The sequence below is a fragment of the Bufo gargarizans genome, chromosome 3 (assembly GCF_014858855.1).
Source record: "Bufo gargarizans isolate SCDJY-AF-19 chromosome 3, ASM1485885v1, whole genome shotgun sequence".
NCBI lineage: Eukaryota > Metazoa > Chordata > Amphibia > Anura > Bufonidae > Bufo > Bufo gargarizans.
The window spans coordinates 410,653,857-410,665,293 of record NC_058082.1 but is presented as its reverse complement, the minus strand read 5'-3'; positions in this window follow the sequence as shown (position 1 = coordinate 410,665,293).

Here is an 11,437-nt window from a genome sequence, read left to right as displayed (position 1 = left end):
TGTAGAGCCTGCTCTTCCTGGGGCTTGCTCTACTAAGTGGGCTTCTTATTAAGTGGAGTTAAAAAAACAAGGAGTTCTAGTGCTGTGTGTGGTTTTGTGGGAGTGATTGCAGGTGGCTGAGTGTGGATTGCAGCAGAGATCATTGAAAGTTAAGTGTTGGTATTCTAGTACTGCCATTTAAACCTTTTTTTTTTTTTTTCTCTCTCTGCTTAACTAAGGGGAGTGCCCTGGGCAACCAGGTGCTATAAATTAACCCACTAAAACTCTGTAGAGCCTGCTCTTCCTGGGGCTTGCTCTACTAAGTGGGCTTCTTATTAAGTGGAGTTAAAAAAACAAGGAGTTCTAGTGCTGTGTGTGGTTTTGTGGGAGTGATTGCAGGTGGCTGAGTGTGGATTGCAGCAGAGATCATTGAAAGTTAAGTGTTGGTATTCTAGTACTGCCATTTAAACCTTTTTTTTTTTTTCTCTCTGATTAATTAAGGGGAGTGCCCTGGGCAACCAGGTGCTATAAATTTACCCACTAAAACTCTGTAGAGCCTGCTCTTCCTGGGGCTTGCTCTACTAAGTGGGCTTCTTATTAAGTGGAGTTAAAAAACAAGGAGTTCTAGTGCTGTGTGTGGTTTTGTGGGAGTGATTGCAGGTGGCTGAGTGTGGATTGCAGCAGAGATCATTGAAAGTTAAGTGTTGGTATTCTAGTACTGCCATTTAAACCTTTTTTTTTTTTTCCTCTCTCTGCTTAACTAAGGGGAGTGCCCTGGGCAACCAGGTGCTATAAATTAACCCACTAAAACTCTGTAGAGCCTGCTCTTCCTGGGGCTTGCTCTACTAAGTGGGCTTCTTATTAAGTGGAGTTAAAAAAACAAGGAGTTCTAGTGCTGTGTGTGGTTTTGTGGGAGTGATTGCAGGTGGCTGAGTGTGGATTGCAGCAGAGATCATTGAAAGTTAAGTGTTGGTATTCTAGTACTGCCATTTAAACCTTTTTTTTTTTTTCTCTCTGATTAATTAAGGGGAGTGCCCTGGGCAACCAGGTGCTATAAATTACCCACTAAAACTCTGTAGAGCCTGCTCTTCCTGGGGCTTGCTCTACTAAGTGGGCTTCTTATTAAGTGGAGTTAAAAAAACAAGGAGTTCTAGTGCTGTGTGTGGTTTTGTGGGAGTGATTGCAGGTGGCTGAGTGTGGATTGCAGCAGAGATCATTGAAAGTTAAGTGTTGGTATTCTAGTACTGCCATTTAAACCTTTTTTTTTTCTCTCTCTCTGCTTAACTAAGGGGAGTGCCCTGGGCAACCAGGTGCTATAAATTAACCCACTAAAACTCTGTAGAGCCTGCTCTTCCTGGGGCTTGCTCTACTAAGTGGGCTTCTTATTAAGTGGAGTTAAAAAAACAAGGAGTTCTAGTGCTGTGTGTGGTTTTGTGGGAGTGATTGCAGGTGGCTGAGTGTGGATTGCAGCAGAGATCATTGAAAGTTAAGTGTTGGTATTCTAGTACTGCCATTTAAACCTTTTTTTTTTTTTTCTCTCTCTGCTTAACTAAGGGGAGTGCCCTGGGCAACCAGGTGCTATAAATTAACCCACTAAAACTCTGTAGAGCCTGCTCTTCCTGGGGCTTGCTCTACTAAGTGGGCTTCTTATTAAGTGGAGTTAAAAAAAAAGGAGTTTGGAAACTAAGGTTGGATACAATTTCCTTGTGTGTTGTTGGCGTGGTTTTGCGTCGCCCTTTGGCTACAGCAGACAGGGTCTAGGTCTGAATCATATATACTGTTTTACTTTTTTACTGTTGTAATCCCCATTTAGTATGTGTTGCACAATTTACAACGCAGTCCAGTGCACATCTTGCATGATGTATGCAGTCCTGGAACAGGAGTTCAAGGGTGCATATCTTTGTTCTAGATGTGAGCAAATAACCCGTTTGGAATCGCAAATCGAGTCTCTAAACGGGCAAGTTGCAACACTGAGAGGCATTGATAATTTGCAAAAGAGTTTGCTTCTCACCGAGCAAGCACTCTTTGGGGTAGATGAGGGGGAGGGTGACAGAGAGGAGGCTGAGGAAAGTGAGGTAGCTAGCTGGGTAACAGTTAGAAAGCGGGGTAGAGGGAAGAGTGCCAGGGAGGCTAGCCCTGATCTGACACACCCCAACAAGTTTGCACGTTTGGCAGATGAGGGGGATGTCAGTCCGGGGACGGCACTGCTGCAGCCGGACACTTCCTCTGCCAGTCAGGGGAATGTCAGCTCCAGTAAGCAGGGAACCAGGAGAGCAGGGCAGGCCAGACAGGTGCTGGTAGTGGGCGACTCCATTATTAGGGGAACAGATAGGGAAATCTGTCACAAAGACCGTGATCGCCGAACAGTGTGCTGTCTTCCTGGCGCTAGAGTTCGACACATTGCGGATCGGGTTGACAGATTACTGGGAGGGGCTGGAGAAGATCCAGCGGTCATGGTCCATATCGGAACCAATGACAAAGTTAGAGGTAGGTGGAGAGTCCTTAAAAATGATTTCAGGGATTTAGGTCAAAAGCTGAGGGCAAGGACCTCAAAGGTAGTATTTTCCGAAATACTGCCTGTACCACGAGCCACACAAGAAAGGCAGCAGGAGATTATGGAGATTAACAAGTGGCTCAAGAACTGGTGTAGGAAGGAGGGGTTTGGGTTCCTGGAGAACTGGGCCGATTTTTCTATCGGCTACAGGCTCTATCGTAGGGACGGGCTGCACCTCAGTGGGGAAGGGGCAGCTGTGCTGGGGAGAAAGATGGCTAGAAGGTTGGAGGAGTGTTTAAACTAGGGACTGGGGGGGAGGGTAATTACGTTATAGGACGGGAAGATAGTGCAGATAGAGACCGGGGGCAAAGTAATGGAACTGGGGGAGGAATGGAAGGAGGGACTAGAACAGTTCAGAAGGAAAGGTGTAGGGTAAAAAATATACATAAACCTCTCAAATGTATGTATACTAATGCCAGAAGCCTGACTAATAAAACTGGTGAACTGGAATTAGTGATGTGTGAGGAGAACTATGACATAGTGGGAATAACTGAGACATGGCTGGATGATAGCTATGACTGGGCGGTTAATGTACAAGGTTACAGTCTGTTTAGAAAGGATCGTCAAAACCGGAGAGGAGGAGGGGTCTGCCTCTATGTAAAGTCCGGTCTAAAGCCCACACTCCGCGAAGATATAAATGAGGGACATGAACATGTGGAGTCACTGTGGGTAGAGATACATGGAGCTAAAAACAACAATAAATTACTAATAGGAGTTTACTATAAACCACCTAATATACCAGAGTCCACAGAAAATCTATTACTAAACGAGATAGACGAGGCGGCAAATCATAATGAGGTGGTTATTATGGGGGACTTCAACTACCCAGATATAGACTGGCAAACTAAAACTTGTATATCTCATAAAGGAAACAGGTTCTTGGCAATAACCAAAGACAATTACCTCTCCCAACTGGTTCAGGACCCGACTAGAGGGACGGCCATACTGGACTTAGTATTAACCAATAGGCCGGACAGAACAACAGACGTGCAGGTTGGGGGACACCTGGGAAATAGTGACCACAAAGTAATAACCTTCCAATTATCATTCAAAAGAGCGTTTCTACAGGGAGGAACAAAAATACCAAACTTCAAAAAAGCTAAATTTAGCCAACTAAGAGAGGCCATAGGCCAAACTAACTGGGACAAAGTCCTCAAAAATAAAAATACAGCCACAAAATGGGATATCTTTAACCCCTTAAGGACCGGGCTCATTTTCACCTTAAGGACCGGGCCATTTTTTGCAAATCTGACCAGTGTCACTTTAAGTGCTCATAACTTTCAAACGCTTTGACTTACCCAGGCCGTTCTGAGATTGTTTTTTCGTCACATATTGTACTTCATGACACTGCTAAAATTGGGTCAAAAAAGTTATTTTTTTTGCATAAAAAAATACATTTTTTACCAAAAATTTTGAAAAATTAGCAAATTTCAAAGTTTCAGTTTCTCTACTTCTGTAATACATAGTAATACCCCCAAAAATTGTGATGACTTTACATTCCCCATATGTCTACTTCATGTTTGTAGCATTTTGGGAATGATATTTTATTTTTTGGGGATGTTACAAGGCTTAGAAGTTTAGAAGCAAATTTTGAAATTTTTGAGAAATCTTCAAAATCCCACTTTTTATGGACCAGTTCAGGTTTGAAGTCATATTGTGAGGCTTAGATAATAGAAACCTCCCAAAAATGACCCCATTCTAGAAACTACACCCCTCAAGGTATTCAAAACTGTTTTTTCAAACTTTATTAACCCTTTAGGTGTTCCACAAGAGTTAATGGCAGATGGAGAAACAATTTTGAAATTTCTATTTTTTGGAAAATTTTCCAATATAATAAATTTTTTCCAGGAGTAAAATAAGGGTTAACTGCCAAACAACACTCAAAATGGGTTGCCCTGATTCTGTAGTTTGCAAAAACACCCCATATGTGGTCGTAAACTACTGTTTGGCCGAACGGTAGCACATAGAAGGAGGGGAACACCATATGGGTTTTGGAAGGCAGATTTTGCAGGACTGGTTTTGTTTATACCATGTCCCATTTGAAGCCCCCTGTTGCACCCCTAGAATAGAAATTTCAAAAAAGTGACTCCATCTAAGAAAGTACACCCCTCAAGGTATTCAAAACTGGGTTTACAAACTTTGTTAACCCTTTAGGTGTTCCACAAGAGTTAATGGCAGATGGAGAAACAATTATGAAATTTCAATTTTTTGGAAAATTTTCCAATATAATCAATTTTTTCTAGGAGTAAAACAAGGGTTAACTGCCAAACAACACTCAAAATGGGTTGCCCTGATTCTGTAGTTTGCAAAAACACCCCATATGTGGTCGTAAACTACTGTTTGGCCGAACGGTAGCACATAGAAGGAGGGGAACACCATATGGGTTTTGGAAGGCAGATTTTGCAGGACTGGTTTTGTTTATACCATGTCCCATTTGAAGCCCCCTGTTGCACCCCTAGAATAGAAATTTCAAAAAAGTGACTCCATCTAAGAAAGTACACCCCTCAAGGTATTCAAAACTGGGTTTACAAACTTTGTTAACCCTTTAGGTGTTCCACAAGAGTTAATGGCAGATGGAGAAACAATTATGAAATTTCAATTTTTTGGAAAATTTTCCAATATAATCAATTTTTTCTAGGAGTAAAACAAGGGTTAACTGCCAAACAACACTCAAAATGGGTTGCCCTGATTCTGTAGTTTGCAGAAACACCCCATATGTGGTGGTAAACTACTATTTGGCTAAACGGCAGGACATAGAAGAAGGGGAACGCCATATGGTTTTTGGAAGGCAGATTTTGCTGGACTGGTTTATTTACACCATGTACCCTTTCAAGCCCCCTGATGCACCCCTAGAGTAGAAACTCCATAAAAGTGACCCCATCTAGGAAACTACGGGATAAGGTGGTTGTTGTTTTGGGACTATTTTTGGGGTAAATTTGATATTTGGTTGCTCTATATTACTCTTTTTTGAGGCAATGTAACAAAAAAATTAAAATCTAAAATTGTTTCTACATTCGCTATTTAGTTTTGTGGAACACCTAAAGGGTTAACATAGTTTGTAAAGTAACTTTTGAATACCTTGAGGGGTGTAGTTTCTTAGATGGGGTCACTTTTTTGGAGTTTCTAGTCTGGGCTACATCAGGGGGGGCTTCTAATGGGACATGGTGTCAAAAAAAAAACTGTCCATCAAAATCTGCCCTCCAGAAACCGTATGGCGTTCCCTTCGTTCTATGCCCTGCCGTGCGGCTATATAGCCATTTACGACCACATATGGGGTGTTTCTGCAAACGACAGAATCGGGGCAATAAATATTTAGTTTTGTTTGGCTGTTAACCCTTGCTTTATTACCGGCAAAATGGATTTAAATTGAAATTTTGCCCAAAAATAGGTGTTTTGGCACCGTTTTTATTTTATATTTTTAACACCGTTCATCCGAGGCGTTTGGTCAAAAGTTATTTTTATAGCGACGACTTTTACGCATGCGACGATGCCCAATATGTATGGCTCTCAGACTTTGGAGACACTAAGCAGGCATCCTAAAACTGCGGCCCTCCAGATGTTGTAAAACTACAATTCCCACCATGCCCTGCTGATGGCTGTAGGTTGTCTGGGCATGCTGGGAGTTATAGTTTTACAACATCTGGAGGGCCGCAGTTTGAGGATGCCTGCACTAAAACTAATATTTTTGGGGGAAAGAAAAATAGTTTTCGTGTCTCCAAAGTCTGAGAGCCATAGTGTTTTATGTTCTCTAGTGAACTGTTGGGGATTATAAAAATTTAGTACTCCATGGAAGTGTGATACTCCCTGAAGCAATCGATAACGCAGAGGCCCGGATGATCGGGGCACGTGTCGCACTGAGTGGTGGTGTCCTTCCGTATCCCCCTCCTGCGACACACTCTGCACTTTTTTTGGGTTCGTCCCTTCTTTCCAGTATGGGGGACCACACCTGGAAAGTGTTGGCCAGGGACGATCCGGGCGCCTCCAGTTCCCGAGGTACTCCGGCCTGCTCTTTCCCGGTCCGAAAAGATCAGGTCCTTGAGGACTGCCTCATAGAATTGGAGGAATGTCCCTGTGCTGCCAGCGCTTCGGGATAGTACAAAAGAGTTGTACATGGCAACCTGCACCAAGTAGACCGCAACTTTTTTGTACCATGCCCGGGTTTTGCGCATGGCGTTATATGGCGTGAGGACTTGATCCGAGAGATCAACTCCTCCCATATACCGATTGTAGTCGACGATACAATCGGGCTTGAGGACCGTTGCCGCGGTACCTCGCACAGGGACTGGGGTGGTGCCGTTACCGTGGATTGTGGACAGCATAAGGACATCCCTCTTGTCCTTATACCTGACCAGCAACAGGTTTCCACTGGTAAGTGCACGGGTCTCACCCCTGGGGATAGGTACCTGGAGGGGGTAGGCAGGGAGGCCGCGCTGATTTTTCCGCACGGTCCCACAAGCGAACGTAGATCTGGCGGCAAGGGACCTGAACAAGGGAATGCTGGTATAAAAGTTATCCACGTACAAGTGGTAACCATTATCCAGCAGTGGGTACATAAGGTCCCACACGAGTTTCCCGCTAACACCCAGAGTGGGGGGACATTCTGGGGGTTGAATACGGGAATCTCGCCCCTCGTACACACGAAATTTGTAAGTGTACCCTGAGGTACTCTCACAAATTTTGTATAGCTTCACGCCATACCTCGCTCGCTTTGTGGGAATATATTGGCGGAAACTGAGTCTCCCCTTGAACGCAATGAGCGACTCATCAACCGCGACCTCCCTTCCAGGTACGTAGGCCTGCTGAAATGTGGCCCCAAAGTGATCGATGACAGGCCGTATCTTATACAGCCGGTCATAGGCAGGATCACCTCGGGGTGGACATGCTGCATTATCGGAATAATGCAGACATTTCCGGATGGCCTCAAACCGGGAGCGTGTCATGACCATACTGTACAGTGGGGTCTGGTACAGGACGTCCCCACTCCAGTATTGCCTGACACTGGGTTTTTGGACTAGACCCATATGCAGCACGAGGCCCCAAAATGTCCTCATTTCGGCTGCACTGACCGGCGTCCAGCCACCGGGTCTAGCCAAAACTGAGCCTGGGTTTTGAGCGACGAACTGTTGGGCGTACAGATTCGTCTGCTCCACCATCAAATTCACCAGTGGGTTACTGAAAAAAAAACTAAAATAGTCAATTTCAGTAAACCCCACTGTGGGAATCTGGATTCCAGGATTGCCAGCGAAATCCGGAATCTCAGGCTCAAAGTCCACTGGGGGACACCAGCTAAGTTCATCGGCAGGGGTCTCCGGTGAACTTATTTGGTGGGCCGGGAAACCAGTACGAACCCCAGGGCGGCTCGTACTAGGGTGGGCCACAGGATCCCTAGCATGTGCGGCCCCTGGCTCCGCCTGGCGGCGTCTCCGCCGCCTTGGTGGCTCATCGTCATCCGATGATGATGAGGAGGATGCTGATGATAAGAGGAATGTGGGGTCATCCTCATCCTCACTGGGGCTCTCGGAGTCGGAGGCAATCTGGGCATATGCCTCCTCGGCCGAGAACACCCGGCGGGCCATGGGTGTGTGTGCGTGTAGGTGTGCGTGTGTGTAAAACTTTATTATATGTGCGTGTGTGTGGGGGCAACGGGTGTTCGCGTACTAAAAAAAGGAAAAAAGGGCAAGTGTTAGGAAAAAAAAAAAGTTGCTGATTAGCGGTACAACGCTGATCAGCGGTGGGGCAGGCGATGCGCTAACAGTGGACGGACGCTAAAAAGTGCCGACCAGTCAGCGAACGCAGAAAAAAAAGTGGTGGTGAGGGGGCTAGTGGTGGTGGTGGGGGGGGGGGGTTGGGGGGAGTGGTGGGGGGATGGGTGGAGGGGGTGGGGGGGCTGGTGGTGGTGGGGGGCTGGTAGGGGGGGGCAAGTGGCAGGGGGGGGTCTGGGGTCTGATAGATGGATCAAAAAAAAAGTTTTGTGTAAAAGTTAAAAGTTTTTTTTTTTTTTTTTCCTAACTAACTTTTCCCTTCTTTCCCTGCCTAACGATGCCTCTCCCTCACTGACCCTAACCTACCTGGGTGGCGATGGGTGCAGGAGGGTGATGGATGGCGATTAGGGGGACACAGGAGCTGGTGCTGGACGATGCTGCCGGGTGCTCGTGCAGAACAGGAAGAGGAGGGGAGAGAGGAGCGCAGGAAGTTTGAATCTCGCGCCTCTCTCCCCTGCACCAATCAGCACCCTGGACAGCAGTGTTCAGCACCAGGGCCAGCACCGCCTCCTCAAATCCTCGGACTGCGATTGGTGGTGTATAATTACGCCACCGATCGCAGTCTTTTTCCGGTTCATCGGGTCACCGGACACCCGAATGGACCGGAAACGCAGAAAACCGCAGGTCTGAATTGACCTGCGGTTTTCTGCGATCGCCGATACGGGGGGGTCAAATGACCCCCCCCTGCGTTGTTACGGGATGCCGGCTGAATGATTTCAGCCGAAATCCCGTTCCGATTAACCCCCGCGGCGCCGGAATGCCGATTTTAAGTCAGGACGTACCGGTACGCCCTTGGTCCTTAAGGACTCGGGAAATAGGGCGTACCGGTACGCCCTGTGTCCTTAAGGGGTTAAAAACATCCTAAAATCTCATTGTGAGAGGTACATACCGTATGGTAATAAAAGGTTAAGGAATAAAAAGAAACCAATGTGGATAAATAGAACTGTAATGAAAGCAATAAATGACAAAAAGAAAGCATATCATTCACTGAAACAGGAGGGGAGCACGGAAGCACTGAAAAACTATAAGGAAAAAAATAGAACATGTAAAAAACTAATAAAAGCGGCCAAACTAGAGACCGAGAGATTAATTGCCAAAGAGAGTAAAACTAACCCTAAAATGTTCTTCAATTATATCAATGTTAAAAAGTATAAATCTGAAGGTGTCGGCCCTTTAAAGAGTAATGAGGGGGAAGTCGCAGAGAGCGATGAGGAGAAAGCAAAGCTGTTAAATATTTTTTTCTCCAATGTATTCACTGAGGAAAATAAATTGTCAGATGACATGCAGAATGCAAAAATAAATTCCCCATTAAAAGTGTCCTGTCTGACCCAGGAAGAAGTACATCAGTGACTTAAAAAGATTAAAATAGACAAATCGCCAGGACCGGATGACATACACCCCCGTATCCTAAAGGAATTAAGTAATGTCATAGCCAGACCCTTATTTCTGATATTTGCGGACTCTATACTGACAGGGAATGTCCCACAGGATTGGCGCATGGCATATGTGGTGCCAATATTCAAAAAGGGGCCAAAAACAGACCCTGGAAACTATAGGCCGGTAAGTTTAACATCTGTTGTGGGTAAACTGTTTGAAGGTTTTCTGAGAGATGCTATATTAGAGCATCTCAACAGAAATAAGCAAAAAACGCCATATCAGCATGGCTTCGTGAGGGATCGGTCATGTCAGACTAATTTAATCAGTTTCTATGAGGAGGTAAGTTCTAGACTTGACAGCGGCGAATCAATGGATGTCGTATATCTGGACTTCTCCAAAGCATTTGACACTGTACCACATAAAAGGTTAGTATATAAAATGAGAATGCTCGGACTGGGAGAAAACATCTGTATGTGGGTAAGTAACTGGCTCAGTGATAGAAAACAGAGGGTGGTTATTAACGGTACACACTCAGATTGGGTCACTGTCACTAGTGGGGTACCTCAGGGGTCAGTATTGGGCCCTATTCTCTTCAATATATTTATTATAAAAAGAAATTCCGCAGCACTTCCAAAGCGTAAAATGAAAAAAAGTTTTTTTATTTACCAGACAGCAACGTTTCGATCCTTCTCTCTGGGATCTTTCTCAAGCAGTGAACATATACTAGCATAGCGTGCTTTTTATACAGCTTAGTGTCATTAATCAATAAACATTTCTCAATTGATATACATCCGTGAAATAATAAAGAAGCATAATACAGACAAGTGAACCAATAGGTTGTGTCAATCATGTGTTCCATATATATGAGATATACAATTAATATCAAAAATAACATATTATAATAAGATACAAATACAAATCGACATGATTCATGATTATATCCATCTGATCATGATTAGCAATAGTGAATAGTGCAGGTGTACCTGTTAAAAACATTCACAATCCAAGAAGGTCCTTGGGTGGAGGTGGGACGCAAACCGCATGGAGTTCGGCGTATGAATAATGTAACTGCGCATGTCAAAGGACCTTAAAGATCCAGCTCATCATGTGATCTATGTTTTGGTCACATGATCGCTGAAGTCATGATGTTTAAGTTCACGCCCTCTCTTGAGCTAGCGTCATGCGTTCCAGCGTGGAGCGCAGAACGTCCACTTGTATAGAAGAATACAAGCGCTACACTTGTCAAGTGACGCGCACGCATCCCCATGGAGACCAGAGATCGCTACTAGGTATCGAACCCTCACGGCACACACTCAACGGCACGGCTAAGGCCACAGCATGTCACAGAAACAGCATATGGGAGTACAACTAGGATGTGAAATCAGATCCGGGAGAGATCAAATGTAACCTAATGTCTTTAAAAATATCTGAATCAAATCAATGATTATAAGAGCGTATGGTAACCCCTTGGATAATCAATATATCGTATATGACCAACTGGCCGAGTATAAAGTATATCCCCTAGTCTTACGAGGAGTCGTAACTGTGAATCCTGTGTATATGACACAAGTCCTCAGTATCGAATTGCCGCAATTGTCAGTGAACACCCATCCCTGGGGGTCAACATGGCAAATTGATAGCTACATCCTCTAGATTACAGGGAATAAGATTCTATCATAATGGGCCAAAGCCAAAGCTCCCAGTTTTAAACACATCCCGACATGTAACACCCAACCTGCTGCATCCGTTTGTCCATGACAAACAC